The following is an 18,136-nucleotide window of genomic DNA, read 5'->3' as shown; positions in this document are numbered from 1 at the left end:
ATGTTACTGATGCTATGTGGCTGTTCTTCAAACCCCCCCCCCCCACCTCATTGCAGCGGGAATGAATGGGTTCTTTAGGGTGACTAATACTATGCAGGGGAACAGCTATGGCTCCCTGTGTAGTCACCCCCCTAGAACCAGACATAACAGCCATTTAAATTATATAGCCAATTTCAAGCCTATCATTTCATGTAACAATAAAGTGACCCTTATTACTTATTATGAATTCCTTGGCACTGTCTAATGTTTTGGTGAGGGGGTGTTATTTATGGGTATGGGTATGTGTGTGTGAACTGTGTTGCATTGTGTTTTATTCAATTAGATAAAATAAAAGGAAAGAGATGACAAAATGAATTTCATTGTGATCACAAACTGCTGAAATAAATGTTGTGATGAAATACACAACCAACTTACATTACAGTGGCTATTACTGAGCTTACCAATGAGTGTAATTTATTTTTAAAAAATAGCGAAAATTCCAATATACAATTGCAACGCGTTGTGGGCCCCACAAAAATTAAGATCATTGTCAAAATATGGATAACGAGGTATTTGGTCAAATATATCGTGATATTTGATTTTGTCCATAACGCCCAGCCCTAGGTCAGGGTTGCCAGATCTGCATATTATAATTTCCCCCCAAGATTTTATTTGAAAATAGCCGATCTACAAGCTCACGACGCGTTGTAAGCTTGTAGATCGGCTATTTTCAAATAGCTGATGTATATGTTAAAGTGCTCATGTGGCCCATTGTCGCTTCTTTTGGGCTGGTTTTCCTAGACCTGGTTGCTTGTTTCCCTCACAGAATCTGGCAACACTGCCCTAGGTGTGTAGCCTCGCGTTGCCAGACAATATCACACGACACACTGCCTAGGGCTAAAGTGCAATGCAATTTCGCAAAGGCAGATTCGGCTGGAACCAGGCTACTAGGTGTGTAGACTGACAAAAGGCATCCAATCAACCAGTGCAGTCCTCTTGTCAGGATCCGCCGTACCTGTTCACAATCAGCCATGTTTCCCCGGAGATCTGTCATGGGAGCCTGTAACAGCCGCCAGTCTCTCCCCTTGTTGTAGGTGATGTACGTTTTCACTTGGTTCTCGACAACTTTATTCGATAGGAACACACCTTTAATCCCAGCTACCTACGAATGTGATAGACAGAGAGGAGGAGAGGGGAGAAATAACAAAGTCGAGAGAGAGAGAGAGAACCATAAATTATTCAAACTTAAGTAAAGCTGAAGGCCTTGTTCTGAGAAAGAGCGATGTGTGTGTACACGCTTGCTTCACTGACAGGGAGCACTATTTTGAACCATCTGCAGGATTACATGGAATCAAAACAACATATGGCACAGCCCTGAGACATTTCTTTGTATTTGTATGAGCAGGGAGACGGAGGCAGTCAGTCACACACAGCTATTACTTCAGCTCTCGATGCTTTTCTGTCTAAAGAGCACAAATGTTTGTCAAAGTGGGAGTGACCTTTTAATATCATCAGCTGGTTGTCCAGTGAAGCAGAATATTTGGGGGCATAAAGTCTGTACAGATGGAGGTCAGTGAGCAGTATGAGTAATCACTGCTGATGGCAATCTGAGCTGAATTGTAATACTGCTAGTTGAGGATGAGGCTAATCTAGAATGAAATATGCATTTGCATTAACCGCTTTCTGAGCTTAATAATGTTAGCTCATATAGCATGTCTGTCAACATGCATATACTGTAGTATATTTCAGAAGCCAGTTAGGGCTGTTTTTGACCTGCCATGCAAAACTGGCAAGTTGGGCTATACTTCTATACTGTACTGGCAGTACAGTACAGACTACAGAGTGTAGCTCTGTGGGATTGCCTTCACGAGGGAGACTGTTAACTTATTTAATTGAGGGGACTCTAACATAACAGAAGGGCAAAAGAGAAAAGAGCAGCTCAGACTTGGATGTGACGCAGCCAGCCACTCAGATGCTACGGGGTAAAGTAGACCATCTGTTCCTTTTAAGGTCAGGGCAAGTTCTCACCAACCTACACATAGAGCCGACAAAACAGAGAGCTCAGAATACATTAGCTCTGGTCGCCCTGTTCCTCTTTCCATGACATACTTTTATTTTCATTGAACCTTTATTTAACCGGGCAAGTCACTTAAGAACAAATTCTTATTTACAATGGCCTGGGGAGGGATGGGAATTGAGAAGTGGTTCCCATTTACAACATTGTCAGGTTCCTGAGAATCATTTACTATAGCTCCTGGACTAACGATTAACTTAGGAGCGAGTGCTGTATCCCTTCAAGCTGGTACAAGTGCATGCGTTAACCTCAGGTAAAAATCATCAAAAATCATCAGAACTAATGTCAGTGCCATGCAGACGCGTTGCTAGGTCTCTACTAGGTTGGGGGCTTAGCCCCCCAGGCAACGGCCACATGCACGCGTGCGCAGCGACTTTTTTAGCGGATTTGGGTACTTTTTTCCCCGTTTTTTGTTACTTTATTTCGGTTTTAGGGTTAGGGGTAGGGTTAGGTTAGGGTTATAGATATATGATTTGAAAAAATATACATATATTTTTTTTATTTTTTTATTTTTTTATTGGTGGCTTTGGATAAAACATTGGTGGCTATAGCCACCGAAGCCCCCGCGTAACGACGCCCCTGGTGCCATGCAGGCTAGCAGATGACATCCCTTGACAAACCTGAATGAAAAACTGATGTTTTGCAAAACATTATAAATAACCCTTGTTTCATCCATTTTATATCATGTTCGTCAGACTGAGGCTGCAGCTAGTAGCACTTACAGTATTTATGTGGTAAGTGCTCTTACTCAGTGTTGCCATGTCCGCTTATTATAAGGGACTTTGGGCTTATTTTTCTGTAAAGTGGCTTGGAAATACTGGTAGTTGCGGGTTGCGTTTTTTTGGGCTTGCTTCCAATTTTTTGGTATTATTATTTAAACCAGTGGTTCTCAAATATTATGTCTTTTGTCCCTAAACCCTAATTTGAAATTAGCAGACTTACAGCGTTGTGAGCTTATAGATCGGCTATTTTCAAACAGCAGACGTATAGTATATGTATATATAGTACTGTATATAGGTTTAAAGTGCTCATGTGGCCTATTATAGTCGTTTCTTTTGGGCTTGTTTTCCTAGACTTGGTTGCTTATTTCTCTCACAAAATCTGGCAACACTGCTCTTACTTGGTGAGTCACTGGGGCGCACCTGGAATGGGGATTATTTATGACATATCGCCTCTATGGTTTTATCTCTTGGTACAATCCATTCACTTGCTTGTCCCTCTCCTCATTATAAAAAAATGGTTCATTGGTCCATTACTGTGAAACACTGGTTGGATGACCAAACCGTCTGTCTTCTACAGTATGTGTTACTTTCTGTACTTGAGCACTGAACACTGTAAGCATCATGGTTTATAATAGCCATTAAAAATTACTTTCTTATTTTATGAACATTTTCAATAATCATAATAATTAATTGCTTAACTGTTGAGCCATACTCAAGGAAAACCAAACTCTGCCCTTAAAAGTAGCTACATAAACAATGTCCAGTAATTATGTTTATCAGCTAATTCAGTTTGAAAACATTAATAACTCAAGGCAATATGCTTATATTTAGCTTAATTTGAATAGTCTCCTGTTTGTGCACCACTGTTCTATGCATCACAGTGGTTCTCAACCTTTTCAGGCTGTGCCCCCCCAAAATAATCATATTTGAACTGGGTACCCCCCACCCTGATAAGCACTCGCAAAGTAGGAGTTGAGGCATAAAATTTAGTTTGGTTCCACAGATAAATATTGTGAAAATGCCTCGTGAGCTTGTAGATCGGCTATAAAAAGACAAACTTATATTATTTGACAATTTGGTCAATGTTTGACCAGTTTTATAGCATAGTTTGTTGATTACTTTGGAAAAAAATTATGAATATTTGATATTTACTCGCGACCCATAAAAATGGGTCCCCGACCCATTGTTTGGCAAACACTGCATGGTTCATAATAGGCATAAAATAAGCTACCTCATAGAGTTCTATCATGACGTTGCCCTCGGGTCCTCCACTGCTCACAACGTCCTCCAGTGTCAGGGTGTAGAACTGCCCCCTGGACTCTGACATGTACAGGTTATATGAATCGTTGTGGTGCCAGTCCTGAACAGCGGTTACCACCTGGTTATCATCTGTGCTGATTATCTGCAGGTCCTGGATGAAAGAAGACATGATGCTAATTGTACAAAAATATTGGTTGACTGAAAGGTTTTTGGTCATATGCAGTATATGATATATTGTACATGTAATTAGCATTTGATTGGTACACTTTTGACAATATCTTTAACCGCTTACACACTATTGTACTTAATGTAGTTGACCATGGACCCCTATTCTAGGCCCCCTCCTTTTTTCACCAATCTACAAGCTCACAAAGCGTTGTGTTGTGATGCGTTGTGAGCTTGATCTGCTATTTTCGCCGAATGTTCGACCCAGAATGGGGACGCTAGGGTTCAAGTGGTTAAAACTAGTCCATCCTATGAGACCGCAACCGCGACAACAGAGCCCATAGGCTGCGGGGACCACGACTACAGAATCTCATAGCCTGTGACACAAAAGTCGGCTTCCTTCCAGAGTTTTTAGAATGACAATATTGTTAAATGTCTTAACAAAACATTTCTAAAGTGGATATGATGCAATTTTGCATCAACTGGATGATGAAAATTAGATGGCAGTTTGTGATAAGCACCTGTCATCATCAACCTTTGAGGTGTGCATCGGCCTTCTTCACAAAAGTTTGTGATAAGCTAAAACTGATTAGAGCACTGGCAGGACAATCATTGATATTTAAAGTATTCCCATACATATCGGACGACGATTAATTGCGGAAATACACGTATTGGTCTTTGACAAACATTAGAGCTAAACAGGTACTTTAGTATTAAGATGATAATGATGAGGGAACATACGCTTAAAACATTAATCAGCCAAATGTAATATAATTAATGGCCTGGAAAATTCCTGAGTCAGGGAAAGTGTCATCTACAGTTCATCAGCAACAGGAGACCAAAACCAAGACATAGCAGACAAATATTGGGCCCTATTTAGACGATCTACTCTAGTCTAAAAGTCAGGGCAAATGCATCAGGGGTGCCTCCACGCCAATTATCATGGTTAGATTGCACGTTATCTGGTCACAAAGCCTGGCACATGGCGCTGTGTTAGTATTAAGCCTCTGAATTAGTCATGGCTGTGTTTTGAGCATTATATTAAATAAACCAATCAGAGTGTCTTCTCCCATTCCCTTGAAGACAAAGCTATAGGCGCATTGCTATTTAGATGACGGCTTGGAGGTGACGCAAACCGTTTTCTGCCGTGGAAAAGTGTAAGTGTGGGACCATCTAAGTAGTATTATGTGATACACATCCATGATATCTTTACATATCAACTTAATCACTCGCTCATTCTCAGTTACGTTTTAAATTTAAACCACCAATTAAAGTCCCGTGCAAGTCGGAGCTCTATGGACGACTGTTAACTGCTGTCCATTAATCAGAGACAGATAAAAGACAGCCAGGAGGCAATGGTTTCACAACATTCTTTCAGGATGAGAGGTACAGGATGAGAGCCTTACAGGAAGATGTTCTTTCATTATGTGTAGGCTACTACTAATTGAAATTAATGCATCTATTTTCATTCCACTTTCTCTCTCCTCACCACTCGTCTCCGGGCAAAGAAAACAGGCACTTACCCCATGCAATATATTGATAATCTAGGCCAGATCATTAATCATTCTCAATGCGGAGCGGAGTCCCTTATGAATGTCATCTACCATGTTGATATGAATGTTATTGTGTTGAAATCGGATTGGATTTTGATTGCAATCAGCCTTGAATTCATGGAGATTTTGGGGTTGATTTTGGGGTAAATTCTTGGGTTGAGCCAATAATTTCATGACCGGGTCATCGGTCAGTAGCAGACTCTTTGACACTCCGCCGGTCATCAAATTATTGGCTCAGGAATGAATTCAAGGCTTCATGGGGTGCTTAATTGATAGACAAACTACTCCTTTAATCCCAATAATTCACTCCAGACCACACCTTATTTTAAGACGAACATGCCCATGGGCGCTAAATGGGCGCAAGATCATTTGGTATTTAGAATACGTGGGTGCTAGGTGTAAAATGACAACTGCATTGGTTGAAAATAGCATTGATAATTGTGCTGCGCCCACTTTGTGCCAGGCGTAGGACAGGGCCCATAGGTTAGTAGTTGATCTTTCTATTCCTGCCCTTTATTCCACTGCAAATGTGTTAAACAATCAATGTGACGTTTCAGCCTTCCTACCTTTGGCAATGTGTACTTGGGAAGCTTCATCGGGTAGAATGTGTTTCTTTTATAGGACACATAGTGGACAGATTGACCACCCATTGGCGCCTAGAAAAGCAATACAGCATGATTTGAAATTCACCAGGTTTGATCTGAATGTCTATTACAATCCTAACAGTTTTCATTGTTTTCATCGATTTCTAGCAGTATATGTACAGCATCAAATATTTTAAAATGTCAAAGCCTTAGGAAGCGTCTAAGATGTACCACTAATGAGGATGGAGTGCATTAAAGCACTGAATGGTAGCAGGGATATGTAGCACTGAGAGTTGAGCTTGATACCATCACGTTCCAACGTAATGGCCACTTTTAGTTAATGAAAAACAGGACTCTACATTAAGATGCGATTCAGCGCGGTGGTTTTACAGCTTTTAATTGTCTTTTAATGGAGCCAGATCTTTGCAATAAAATACCCACCTGGATGAAAACGTACTCGTCCTGAACCACCAGGGAATCGGGAATGATAAATCCTGGGAAGGGCTTGCCCTTGTTTGCATCGGAGCAGTTCTGCAGTTTACACGTTATGTATTGTGATCCTGTAGTTAAGCATGAAATTAGTGTTAAGAATGTAACAAGGGCGAAACAACAAAACAAACAACCTTCGGCAGTCCCCAATTAACCCATTAAGACCGGGAACGCATCTGTGTGTCAAATAGCAGATATACAAGCTCACAGTGCGGCACCGAGTGCCGCGCTATGAGCTTGTAGATCTGTTATTTATTTTTTTATCTTGAAAATGTGTGCAAATCTTTGAATATATATATATATATTTTTTTTAAACTCAAATCTTTGCTTCTGGGGGGTCCCTGGAACAACATATTTTGAGATGGGGGTCCGCGGCCAAATACATATCATTTTGGGGGTCCTTGACATGAAAAAAGTTTGAGGACCACTGATATTAAAGCAACATACATTTTGTTTTTAAACTGTTAGTATTTAGAAGACATTTGTAGAATCCCCAGAAGCAAAGATTTGAGTTAAAATATTCGCTTTAAAAAACATATATTCAAAGATTTGCAAAAATGTTCACGATAAAAAAAAATAAAAAGCCGATCTACAAGCTCATAGCGCGGCACTTGTGTATCTGCTATTTTTGAATAGCCAAAATAAATCTAAATATGACACAGATGCGTTCCCGGTCTTAATGGGTTAAGGTTTAGCATTTCTTATGCTGATGCAGACAAAACTTGGAAGGCCAATTTCTGTTGTCACTAATAGATAAAGTAGAGAGCTGTCCCACTGTGTTAGCCTGAGCCAAATGAGGTGGCCTCCCCAGAGACAGGGCATTAACACCGGAGGCCTTATGGAAGTGCCCCTCTCTACACTGTGGCCAAGAAAAGAGCCAAGTTGGAGCCTAGTCCCTTGGAAAAATGAATTAGCTTAATCGTATGAAGAGAGTCTCAATGCTGCCAATTCAGATGGGGGGGAAGAGAGTTACAGTAAGTGCACTGAAAGATCTGTTACCCTGTGCATCCTTTGGAACTAGACTTCAGGAATTACAATGAAGGTTGGCACAAGCACAGAAGGTAATTCGATTTGGTGTCTCTTCTTATTTCAATAGGAAATATGATGAATTACAGTTTGAACCGACACAATCTAAAGCATATAGGACGTTAAAGAGAAGGCATAGGGAACTTTATATGATTTGTAAAAAAAAATCACTATATTTCCACAGGTGCTGCAATTACATCTTATTGAAAAACATTATTTGCAGTATTACTGGAATTTCTAGTCACTTTCTCCATTTGAAATAGTATTGCTATTGGCAATATCTCCACCATTGTTGTTTTACAGTACCATATTTTGTGAAGCCTGTTCAGCACATAGACAAAAAAACAAGTGGTCTGACCAAGGTGACTTTAATTATGTGAATACTCACGTCCATCAAAAACACGCGTCTCCAAGTGTATCATTCCTGGCTCTTTGTCTAAACCCAGTTTGGACCTGTAATAACATAATAAACATCTTGTTTAGTGTAAATGGACATGTTACAGTATCGGTACATTATGTATTTAACCCTTGCATTGTGTTAGAAAACTGCATCCACTTGTGGTGTTAGCGGGTCAAATTTGACCCGTGATTTAAATCAGCCCAAAATACTCAAAAAAATAGTATTTTCTCCCACCTCATAGCTGACTTGTAATGCATTCATATCCATGTAAACACTTTTTAAAATATTATGTTGGGTTAGGACTAGGGTTTCATCTTTCAGTATATCTCGTTTTCTATTATAAAAATGTTAAAATTCACTCATTAAATTTCCTATAATGAAGGCAATGGATAATGATGTTATCTAGCTATAATAGAATAATTAATAATAATAATTAGAACACACTTAAAAAAAAAATGTTAAAATTATTAAAAATAGTGACACTAGTGGTGTTAGGGTCCGAAATGACCCGTATACCATAGAAGGTAAAAAGTCATTTATTTTTCATAAACTCAAACTTTATTTTACTCCTGATAGCAAATGCTAATTGAGGACAAGTCTCTCTCACTCTCAAACATGTAAACATTGAATTTTGACAATTTGGGGGGGAATTGAGCCACACTTCTTTGCCGGGTCATTTCGGACCCTAACACCACAAGTGTCACTTTTTTTTTTTGAGACCATCAGAATTAATTAAAATGATGATAAATATTTTTGTTGCGTTAAAATGGCTATTTCTGAGGATATCATGAAGCCTCGTTCCAATAAAGAAATGTAAAGGGTACTTTTTACCTATTCAAACTTGAAAACGGGTCAAAAAAGACCCTAACACAATGGAAGGGTTAAACATATTATTTACATACCAAACGTGTGTCACAATTTCTGGCTTCATGTCGCCCAACTGATGCAACATGCGATATAAAGATGTGACAGTCTTGTCATCTTATTTTTCTTGTTACTTGTATAGAATATTTTGTAAAAGTGTCTTAGTACTGATGTTAGTCAGTGCAATGCACCTATCTCACCAGAACAAATTTCTCATACTTAACAAATCATTCTGATTCTGGTAATAGTCAAATTTTATGCAGATGAGACATTTAGCGGGGTGTTCCAATTCCTGCTTGACAAATTCCCCAAACTCATCGATAAAATGTTACAGAACCATAGCAAAAAGAAAGGTGACATTTCAGAAATGTAAAGAGAGCTAGAGGCAAGTGCTGTCAGTTCAATGTTTGAAAGAGAGCTGATTTACATTTTAAAATGAACCTAAGAAAGCTTGTCTCATGAGTCATGATTAATAATACTACTGTACGAACTCTCCCACAAACACCGGCCTGCCAGCTATACCTGACCTGAGCTATAATTTACTGGGAAGGTGTACAGGACCCAATGTACGTATATGGTTGATAGAGATTCTGCAGTTAAGTGCAAGTGACCACTTGTTGCATTAATAGCTGCTACTGTGGCAGAAGATGGGTTTCTTCTCATTTTCCATAACATGACAGCATCTGAACTATAATGAAAAAAATAAAACGAGCCTTGATCCTGCTTCCCTCAGCACTCTGTAATTGCCTCTCACCTTCATCTCTTTTAATGGTCTTTCTGTCAAATACTTCATTCCATTCTATCAGTGAATAGCGGGCATTGCTCTTATGAATAGGTCCTCAATGTTACATGGTGTGTAGGAAGCGTACACAGTAAAAGCCTCAGTGTTCATTTAACTCTTGAGAGTTTGTTCAATTTATAGTACACCTTCAGAGTTAAAGTAACATCCAGGATTTTACAGTGTACCCGGACATGCCAGACTGTCGCCAACACGTTTTGTAAATCTTTTTTTGACAGTATCCACAGTAAGTTCACAGTGTACGGTGAAAGCACATGTGAAGACTGTGACAGCCTTCTTCCCTTGTGTTGAGGGCCATTTTCTAGCATGTTCTTTGATCCACCTATTACAGAGGACAAGGTCAGTGCATCTCTCTATGAAATGTCGATTATGACTGAGCCCCCCGAAATCCTCCAATTTATGTTCGATAGAAACGTCATCCCAGACGGGGCTCAGGATTTTAACGTTATAAAACACAGAACATGAGCATTAGCTGTACTCAAACTAAAATGATTTTACTGTGAGCAGACTGAATATCTGTATATTGTAAAATTCTATACTGTAGGTCAAGCCTAACTTTGCTCTGTTACCAATATAATAAGTAAAAACTCCATTAACTGTATTTAAAGTTAGTGGCAGTATGCTGGTGAAATTGGAGGAAATAGCCACCACTAAAGGAAGCTATACTTTTCTTCTCAGCCCCCAAAGGAAATGAGCACTAATAGATCCCTTCATCCCTTTGAGGATTAAAATATCAGATGCTTTCAACAAGAGGCCAATAATATTTTATTGGGCTGAGAAACTGCCTCCTCTGCGCCTTTCTTTGGCTCTTGTGATTTCTCTAAAAGCCACTTTGTCATCACTTACCCAAGTGCACACGTTTGTGAAATCAGTCAAAAAGAAGTCAAACCAGATTTTCCGTAAAGGTGAAATGCAATGTAATTACTTGGCCTATAATTAAGCTTAATGTGATTGTGACATCATCCTAATAGGCTTGGACACAAACCTGGATAGATCGATAATAGACAGATCGATAGACATATAAATAGAGACATGGGTGACTGTAGAAATGCTTGTGTCCGTATGGCAGATTTGTTAATATGTACAAATCTTGATTGTGAGACACCGTTAGAAATGCTGGGTCAGTGTTAACCAGTTACATTAAATGGATTCAGGGCATTGCATATTATCAGGCGACAAGAAATGTTGCTGCAATATCAGGCAATGTCCTGGTAAATATTACTTCATCTTTCCCCAACATCACTATGCAATATCTAGCCGATTGTAAGCATGCGCTGCATGTTGTGCAGGCACAGCATACAGTATGCAAATATGCATAGAGAAGGAATCTCACCACTTTCATTGTACTGTATAGGATGATACTGTAATATAAACATACATATACATAAATGTTTTTATTTGTTAATGCATAATTCTCCACAACTACTTTTCTATTCACTTTACCTCTAGAAGATGGGGAATAGTAGGTAATATTGCAGCATTTCTGTCCCAGTAAGATTGACAGTATCGTTCCAAAGGAGTGACTGTTGATCTTACCAGTAGAATCTGTTGGGGACAACACTGTCATGCACAAGCTGCCATCTCCTCCCAAATTCAACAGAGACATAGAGCTGAAAAAAGAAGAACACATCACCCCAACCCGTTCAAACAAATCATTTGTCATAAAATAACCTGGGAAAATGTCCTGTTCCTCATTTCATATCCAACAATATGCTCAAGCAGCTGTCACTTAGACAGTGGTGCCGTATTAATTAGGATAATCTCATGGGTGTGTTTTTTCTTTTAGATTGGGGAGAACTTTTTCATTGCAATTTAGGAAGCAGATCATTGAAAACACTTTGGGTACAGGTGCTTAAAATAATGTACATAATTACATAATACAAAGTAAACAGTACTGGAACATTGAACATGGGCTCTGCAATCTCTGCTACAAGAAAGGGAAAGCGAGATAAATATAGAGAGAGACAGCGAGGGAGATATAAAGGGGAGGGGGCGGGCAGGTTGGCACTTTTCACAGATAGGGCACCTTGGCTTCATTTTCCATGGGTACCTCTCTCCTCCCGACTGTAACTCAGCAGGAATCCTTCCTAATTGCCAATATTAAAATGCCTCACTTAACTGTCGGTGAAACGTTTTTGCATAATGCTATTAGTCTGCAAAAGTCTGCCTTTTACTGCACAGTTGGACTTAGTACTGTAGAGATATGTCATCTTCCCACCTTTAATCTAGCAACCATGTATCTTTAAACTCAGCTTTATGGGAATTACTGACATAACTTTGGCTCATCCTTGTACAGTTAAAAATACACGGCAGTACATCAGAAAATATTTGATATCTGTTGCTAATTTATATATTTTTATGGCGTGGCACTGAAGGGGCAGTTGTCTAGAAGAGGGTCTGTGTTTGTCTCTCTGTGTGTGTGTGTCTGCCTGTCTGTCAGCGGCTAATCTGACAAACCACTGGACCGATCAGCGCTGAATTTATTGTGCACGCTACATGTATAATACATAAATGGTAGATGGTGCATTTATAGAGCACCTGTAGCAAAGCAAATGACATTCACACACACCGGACGGAGTCAAGCAACCACGCAAGGCACCAACCTCTCTATTGCTGCTGTCAATAAAGGCTCAAAGAAATAATAAATGCAAAAGAAAAACCAAGTGAACGATCATAAAAGAGAATAACAGATGTCACTTCTCTCCTTTTTTTTCCAACCTCATTGATAACTCTCAGTTGAAAGTGTTGTCTTCACCCCATGCACCATTTATCTCACTTTTCAGCCCCTAGACTGTTTTTCTCTCTCGTCTTCCAAAAGCAGGCAGGGGAGGCATAGTTTGATGTCTCTGGTGTTGAGTAGACCAGACAGCAAAGTTCTCACTGAGAATAATGAAGTGTGTGTGTGTGTGTGTGTGTGTGTGTGTGTGTGTGTGTGTGTGTGTGTGTGTGTGTGTGTGTGTGTGTGTGTGTGTGTGTGTGTGTGTGTGTGTGTGTGTGTGTGTGTGTGTGTGTGTGCAAACACATCTACATGTGAGAGTGCGTACACACATGAGCAGACATCAGCATGTGTGAGGTTGTGTATTGTTTGATGCCGCCTTACTGCTTCCCTCGTTAACTGTCTCCTGTTTCTTCTGGGATACAATCATTCAAACTAGGACACGCTGTATTTAGATCCTGCAACCAGACCTTATGGCTTGTTTAAGGGAACAGGTGATTAGCCATCTCTACTGTGCCAACTGCAGCCCTGGCTGTAGTGACAGATGTCTCTGCTAGTGAAGACCACATCCTGATAATGAGACAAAATGAGGAGAGTGAAGCCTTTCAAGGGGGCGCCGGCCACACACACTTTACCTAGCTTACGTAAGATCTAAGCAAGATATTTGTTTTGATCACACCCCGCCATCAGGCTTGCCACAGAGCCAGTGCATGCAACTCAAAAAAAGGCTCAAACGAGGGCCATTAGACAATGTTGAGCAGAACAGTTCACATCAAATAAGTCAAAAGGCGTTTTTCGCAGCCATTAGCATCCATCCATTTGTTTTTGTGTCACACTTCCATCGTTCAGTATTCACTCAACGCTGCTTGATTGGCACATCATTACCTTCTGGTCGTGGCTGTAAGCCAGAATCCAGTCCTCCTGCTCAGGGTGGAAGAGGAGGCTGAGGATGTCGAAGGCTAAACTGTGTTTCTGATATGATGCTCCCTCGTCCTGGCTAATAAGCAGACTGCTCTCCACCTCCGGGTCGGTCAGCAACATGATCTGAGATGAGACACGATGGCAGGACGGGGGAATTAAGCCTCATTCACTCTTTGTCGTACACCAAAAATAGGCACCTTCATACAACCAAGCATAAATTGGGCATTAGCAGGTTGCCTTGATGGCATCCAATCCCCAGGGCTTATGTATGCTTGTGTAATTTAGTGCCAGAGATAAAGACACGGTCTGTAGAATGCTTTCGTGAGAAGATTATAACAACTTTGTAACTGTGCAATAAAGGTTGATGAGAACGAAAAAGTGAAATGTTATCGCTCCATATTTTTATGTTTAACAACACATACAGTATGCAACCCATATCTGTGTAGTAAATCATGGGTCTGTTTAAGCTAAGCCATATCTTGCATCTTTATCAGTGTGAATTTGAAAGCAACGGATGCATGTTTTTCACAATATCTTAAACTGGAAGGTATGTTTGAGGTGAGTACATACGATAGCAGCTTACCTTCCTTTTGTTGTTCGGACTCACATATAAGTAGCTCAGTATCGTTTTTAGCCCAACCTTTTCATTGAGTTTTTCATATGTGGTCCCATAGTCTGTTGACCTAAAATTAAATTAAATGAGTTAAGGAGGGTGTTGAAGAACAGAATATTGCATACTAGTTAGTACACTGATAGCATCATTAAGCCTCTCAGGCAAGCAGAAAATTGCAACAGCAAAAGTCATGAGGCAATTTCCTAGATGAATGGAGATGCTTTTAATTACTTGAATAAACAAAATATCCAATATGACATGCTTGACGAGGGAACCATAAGAAACTGTACACAAGTGTTAGTATTATAGTATGTTTTTATTGTTCGTTATCAACAAATCAGATTTATCTGACTTACTTCCTTGATGATGCGTAACAACCAGGCATGAAATTGGGTAGTCTACATATTTGGACAGACTTTATATTTCAAGAAGCAAATATTTGTAGATTCCCATTAAATGTTTTAAGAATGTGTTTTTGAGACATCTGTTGTTTTCTATCTTGTTTGTCAAAGAGGGAAAGTAATCATTTGGGAGTCATGCAGGCAGTGTGAAAAGTAATGATCTAAGCCATAATATAGAGTTTGTCTCACTGTATCTGTCTCCCTTTATGGGTGATAACCCATAAAGTGTAAATCATGCGAACAAGGGGGGACTTGTGGATGATGGAAGTCATTCTTACCTCCATAAAGAACTCTCAGTCACTCGGCCAACATTGAAGTCAAAGAATTTTGTCAGCATGAGGATCACCTGCAAAATAAATCAAACACATTAATGGCTTAGGAGACGTGCATCGCCATTTGAGAAATACTCCGGCATCAAATTGCTACCCACTAAACATGATGCATGTCGAACAATAGGAAAAGACACAAACATCTAAGATCGATTCTGTTACCACCCCAGGAGACAGAGCTTTAACAAATCCCAAACCAAAACACTGAGTAAGTCAGAGTCAGACCACTTCTCTTTTTGTTTGTTCACCTGAGCATGACATGTAATTCTTCTCCTAAGGTAAAGAAGCTTAAAGCATGTAGTACGTCAAACCCTGTGGGTTTGTCCCATAGCAAAAGACAACGACTGCTGCTCTATAAATAAATGAATAAATAAGTAAACAATGCATCAATCATTCATGCCAGGAACGGCAAGGCTGGCCTCGTAAAATATCACAGACATCTGTTTTGAAGAGGGTCGTAAAATATGCCTTAGTTATATGGGGCTTACACAGGCCTTTACTAATACAAATGAAAAGCCATAAATTTCAAGCCATGTAAATTGGTCCAGCTGTTAATGAATGGCTGGGCCACCCATCACCCCCTTCATCTTAGTTTCTTCTTTCTTCTTCTTTTTTTTATTTTTTTTTTTTACCAGAAACGCTTTTTCACAGCATGTGAGCCAAATCAAAGCCCATGTACGCAACTTAATTATTGATCCATGGATTCATGTTTACGTATCTTGAACATACTGTATCATTTCCTCTAGACGACAATATGGATAGAGAAAAACTGCCATAGTTACCTTCAATACCTTGTATTATTTATTGTTTTAGAATGATGTAAGTCCCAGAAAACAGCGAGTCACTGCATTTTATGCAATTTTAAAGGTCTCTCACACCTTCCAAGAGACAGAAGAGGGTTTTTCACCTTGCGCCCTTCGCCCTTTACGCCAGGAGTTGTTTGAGTAATGTCCCACACCATGCGGTCATAAAAACTGAAGATGATACTACTCTCCTGGGAGTGCTTACAGGGAGCCTGAAACCTGCTGCACTGAAGCATCTGAATATTTTGATGGCTGTTGATAAACTAAGCAACTGCTAATGACCATTCACTCAGATGGTAAACTGTACAAATACCCAGGCACTGACATCAAACACAAAATAACAAACTGGTGACTCTTTTTTCCAGTGGAGAGAGACTTGCAATATAAACTGAAGTGACAACAACAAAAAAGCAAAGTTCTATCCTACATTTTCTTAATCTAAAACCTGCTTAGCTTCTGTTGTGCTGCTGAATGGTATTCATTGTTTATTTATTATTAATAAGCAGAACTGATAGATATTGTAGCCAATCAGGATCCGCTGATCCAATCCAATTGGTAGACACGCTGACGCTAGACAGTAAAATCCTCAGTGTTCATTTATCCATTTGTGGTCCAAGTGCAGAGCCAACTTAGGTCCAGTTTACAGGGTTTAAGCGGTAATAGCTCACAGGTTGTTTGTCACAGTACATATTACAGCCAAACTGCAACGTGCTGTTTTTTTTCCTTTCTTTTCTTTTTTATGATGATGCATTTTATAAAGAAAAAACACTGTTATTAAAAAGAGGACGGTAATAGCTTTAATTTTGGTCTACTTTTGAGTTTCTAGTTGAAGATATGCAGTAGCTATAGCATAACCTTTTTGTCAAAAGGTCTGATGGATGGTTGTCACACTGCCCTGGCTGGGGGTCTCAATGTGACAAGGTCACAGCATGACAGAGGACCCCATTGTATGTGAAATGGCTGTTTCAGTGATATACAAGCAGAGCTGTATATCACTGACAACGTGTAGCAAAGCGACATGTCAGTCATCGTGTTCAGGTTTTGGTACCCAGCATTGGCTGGGTTATTGGTTGATATAGGCTCTTCCCCCCTCTCTCCCTCCCTTTTGGTGAGGAGATTTGGTGTAGAGGGAAAAAAGAGGGGACCAAGTACAGGGCCAAGTCATTAGTTTACTAGAGTTTTTAAATGGTAAAAAAAACTATTTGTATCAGATGGCGGGCTCAGGTCATAATAGAAATATATTACAAATGGAATCGTAAAGGCTGCTGATTCACTTCGAAATTTATTTGAAATATAAAATATAATTTCAGTTTTATTTAAATTAGTTATACTGAACCCCCAAAGATCCCCATAAGGACAACCAACCACACCCCTTGTGACAAACAACCTTGTGATGGGGTTGATTTTCACAATGTGAAATGACTATGATGATATAATAGCTCACTGCTGAAATGCGTTTTGCGAATGAAAGCAATAATCATTGCTTTCAATGATCACATGTCCTTAAAGTCATACTTACTTAAGTAAGTTTCAGAAGTTATTTTTGATGTCCTCTTTAACTCTTTGACTGCCAGAGTATTTTCATAAAGTACTCCCCCATTGCCAGCAATTTTCGTGTTTTTTTTATTTTTATATTTTGAAAATTTTCATGAAAATAATTGATCAGACTGTTTTTTAAAGACGCCGCACAAATCCGCCACCAGAGAGCAGCACATGATAGCTTGATCAGCTCCTGGTGTCACTGTTTACCTTCTTGAGCGATTAGACAGGGAAAACCATGAAAACGGATGTGACGTCCTCCCAGATTGTTTTGATCGTCAAAATTACGTTGTGATACACGACGGCGATGACTGATCGTCACCCAGACCATAGATTATAGAAGAGAATCTGTCCGTTTGTCCGTCATACCGTGTGAAAAACCGTTTGTTTACCTATTTTGGACGAAATGACCGGGGGAAAATAATCAAAAACCGGAAACGGAACCCAGGACATGAAACCGGATGCAGATATGGGTGAAGTAAGTGGAACTCGAGAATAACATTGAATTTTAAGCAGCATAGCGCGATCAGAGATTAAACAATGAACGCAAATCCAACGCGTCAAACGCGTCAATGGCGTGGGTGGATTAAGTAGTTATTGACGCGTTTTCGAGTCAATGTATAGAGTTAACTGGCATATATTTTTGACAATAACCATTCCACATCCACATTCCACGTGAGTGTCTGATGTAGGCTCTGGCAATTTATTTATTTAGTACTTGTATTTTACAGTTAATATACATTTCTGATGACTTGTTGCATTCCAAAATATCCTGCTAGGTGCTAGGACCCTGCAGCATTACCTTTTTAGTGGTACTTCCGTATAGACAAATGCTGTAATGACAACAGAGCTACAAGGGTTGTCGCCAAAAGAAAACCTGCCTACTAAGATAATTGGTA

General features: G+C 39.7%; 1 pseudogene across 1 annotated transcript in view; it reads right to left on the bottom strand.

The window, feature by feature from the left end:
* Positions 1 to 18,136, bottom strand: part of LOC308100601 (VPS10 domain-containing receptor SorCS1-like) — a 52,821-nt pseudogene that overhangs the window by 26,258 nt on the left and 8,427 nt on the right. Inside the window, exons 2-10 of the transcript XR_013934986.1 lie at positions 14,845 to 14,912; positions 14,136 to 14,235; positions 13,517 to 13,675; positions 11,452 to 11,525; positions 8,241 to 8,305; positions 6,779 to 6,897; positions 6,320 to 6,409; positions 4,007 to 4,186; positions 995 to 1,141 (exon numbers count right to left, since the gene is read on the bottom strand). The product of XR_013934986.1 is annotated as a VPS10 domain-containing receptor SorCS1-like (transcript). The remainder of the gene's footprint in view (positions 1 to 994; positions 1,142 to 4,006; positions 4,187 to 6,319; positions 6,410 to 6,778; positions 6,898 to 8,240; positions 8,306 to 11,451; positions 11,526 to 13,516; positions 13,676 to 14,135; positions 14,236 to 14,844; positions 14,913 to 18,136) is intronic.

Source organism: Gymnoscopelus braueri (genome assembly GCF_963280865.1).
Source record: "Gymnoscopelus braueri genome assembly, chromosome: 14".
Lineage (NCBI taxonomy): Eukaryota > Metazoa > Chordata > Actinopteri > Myctophiformes > Myctophidae > Gymnoscopelus > Gymnoscopelus braueri.
Note: the sequence above shows the minus strand (reverse complement) of the source record. Positions and strands in the feature narration are given on the sequence as shown.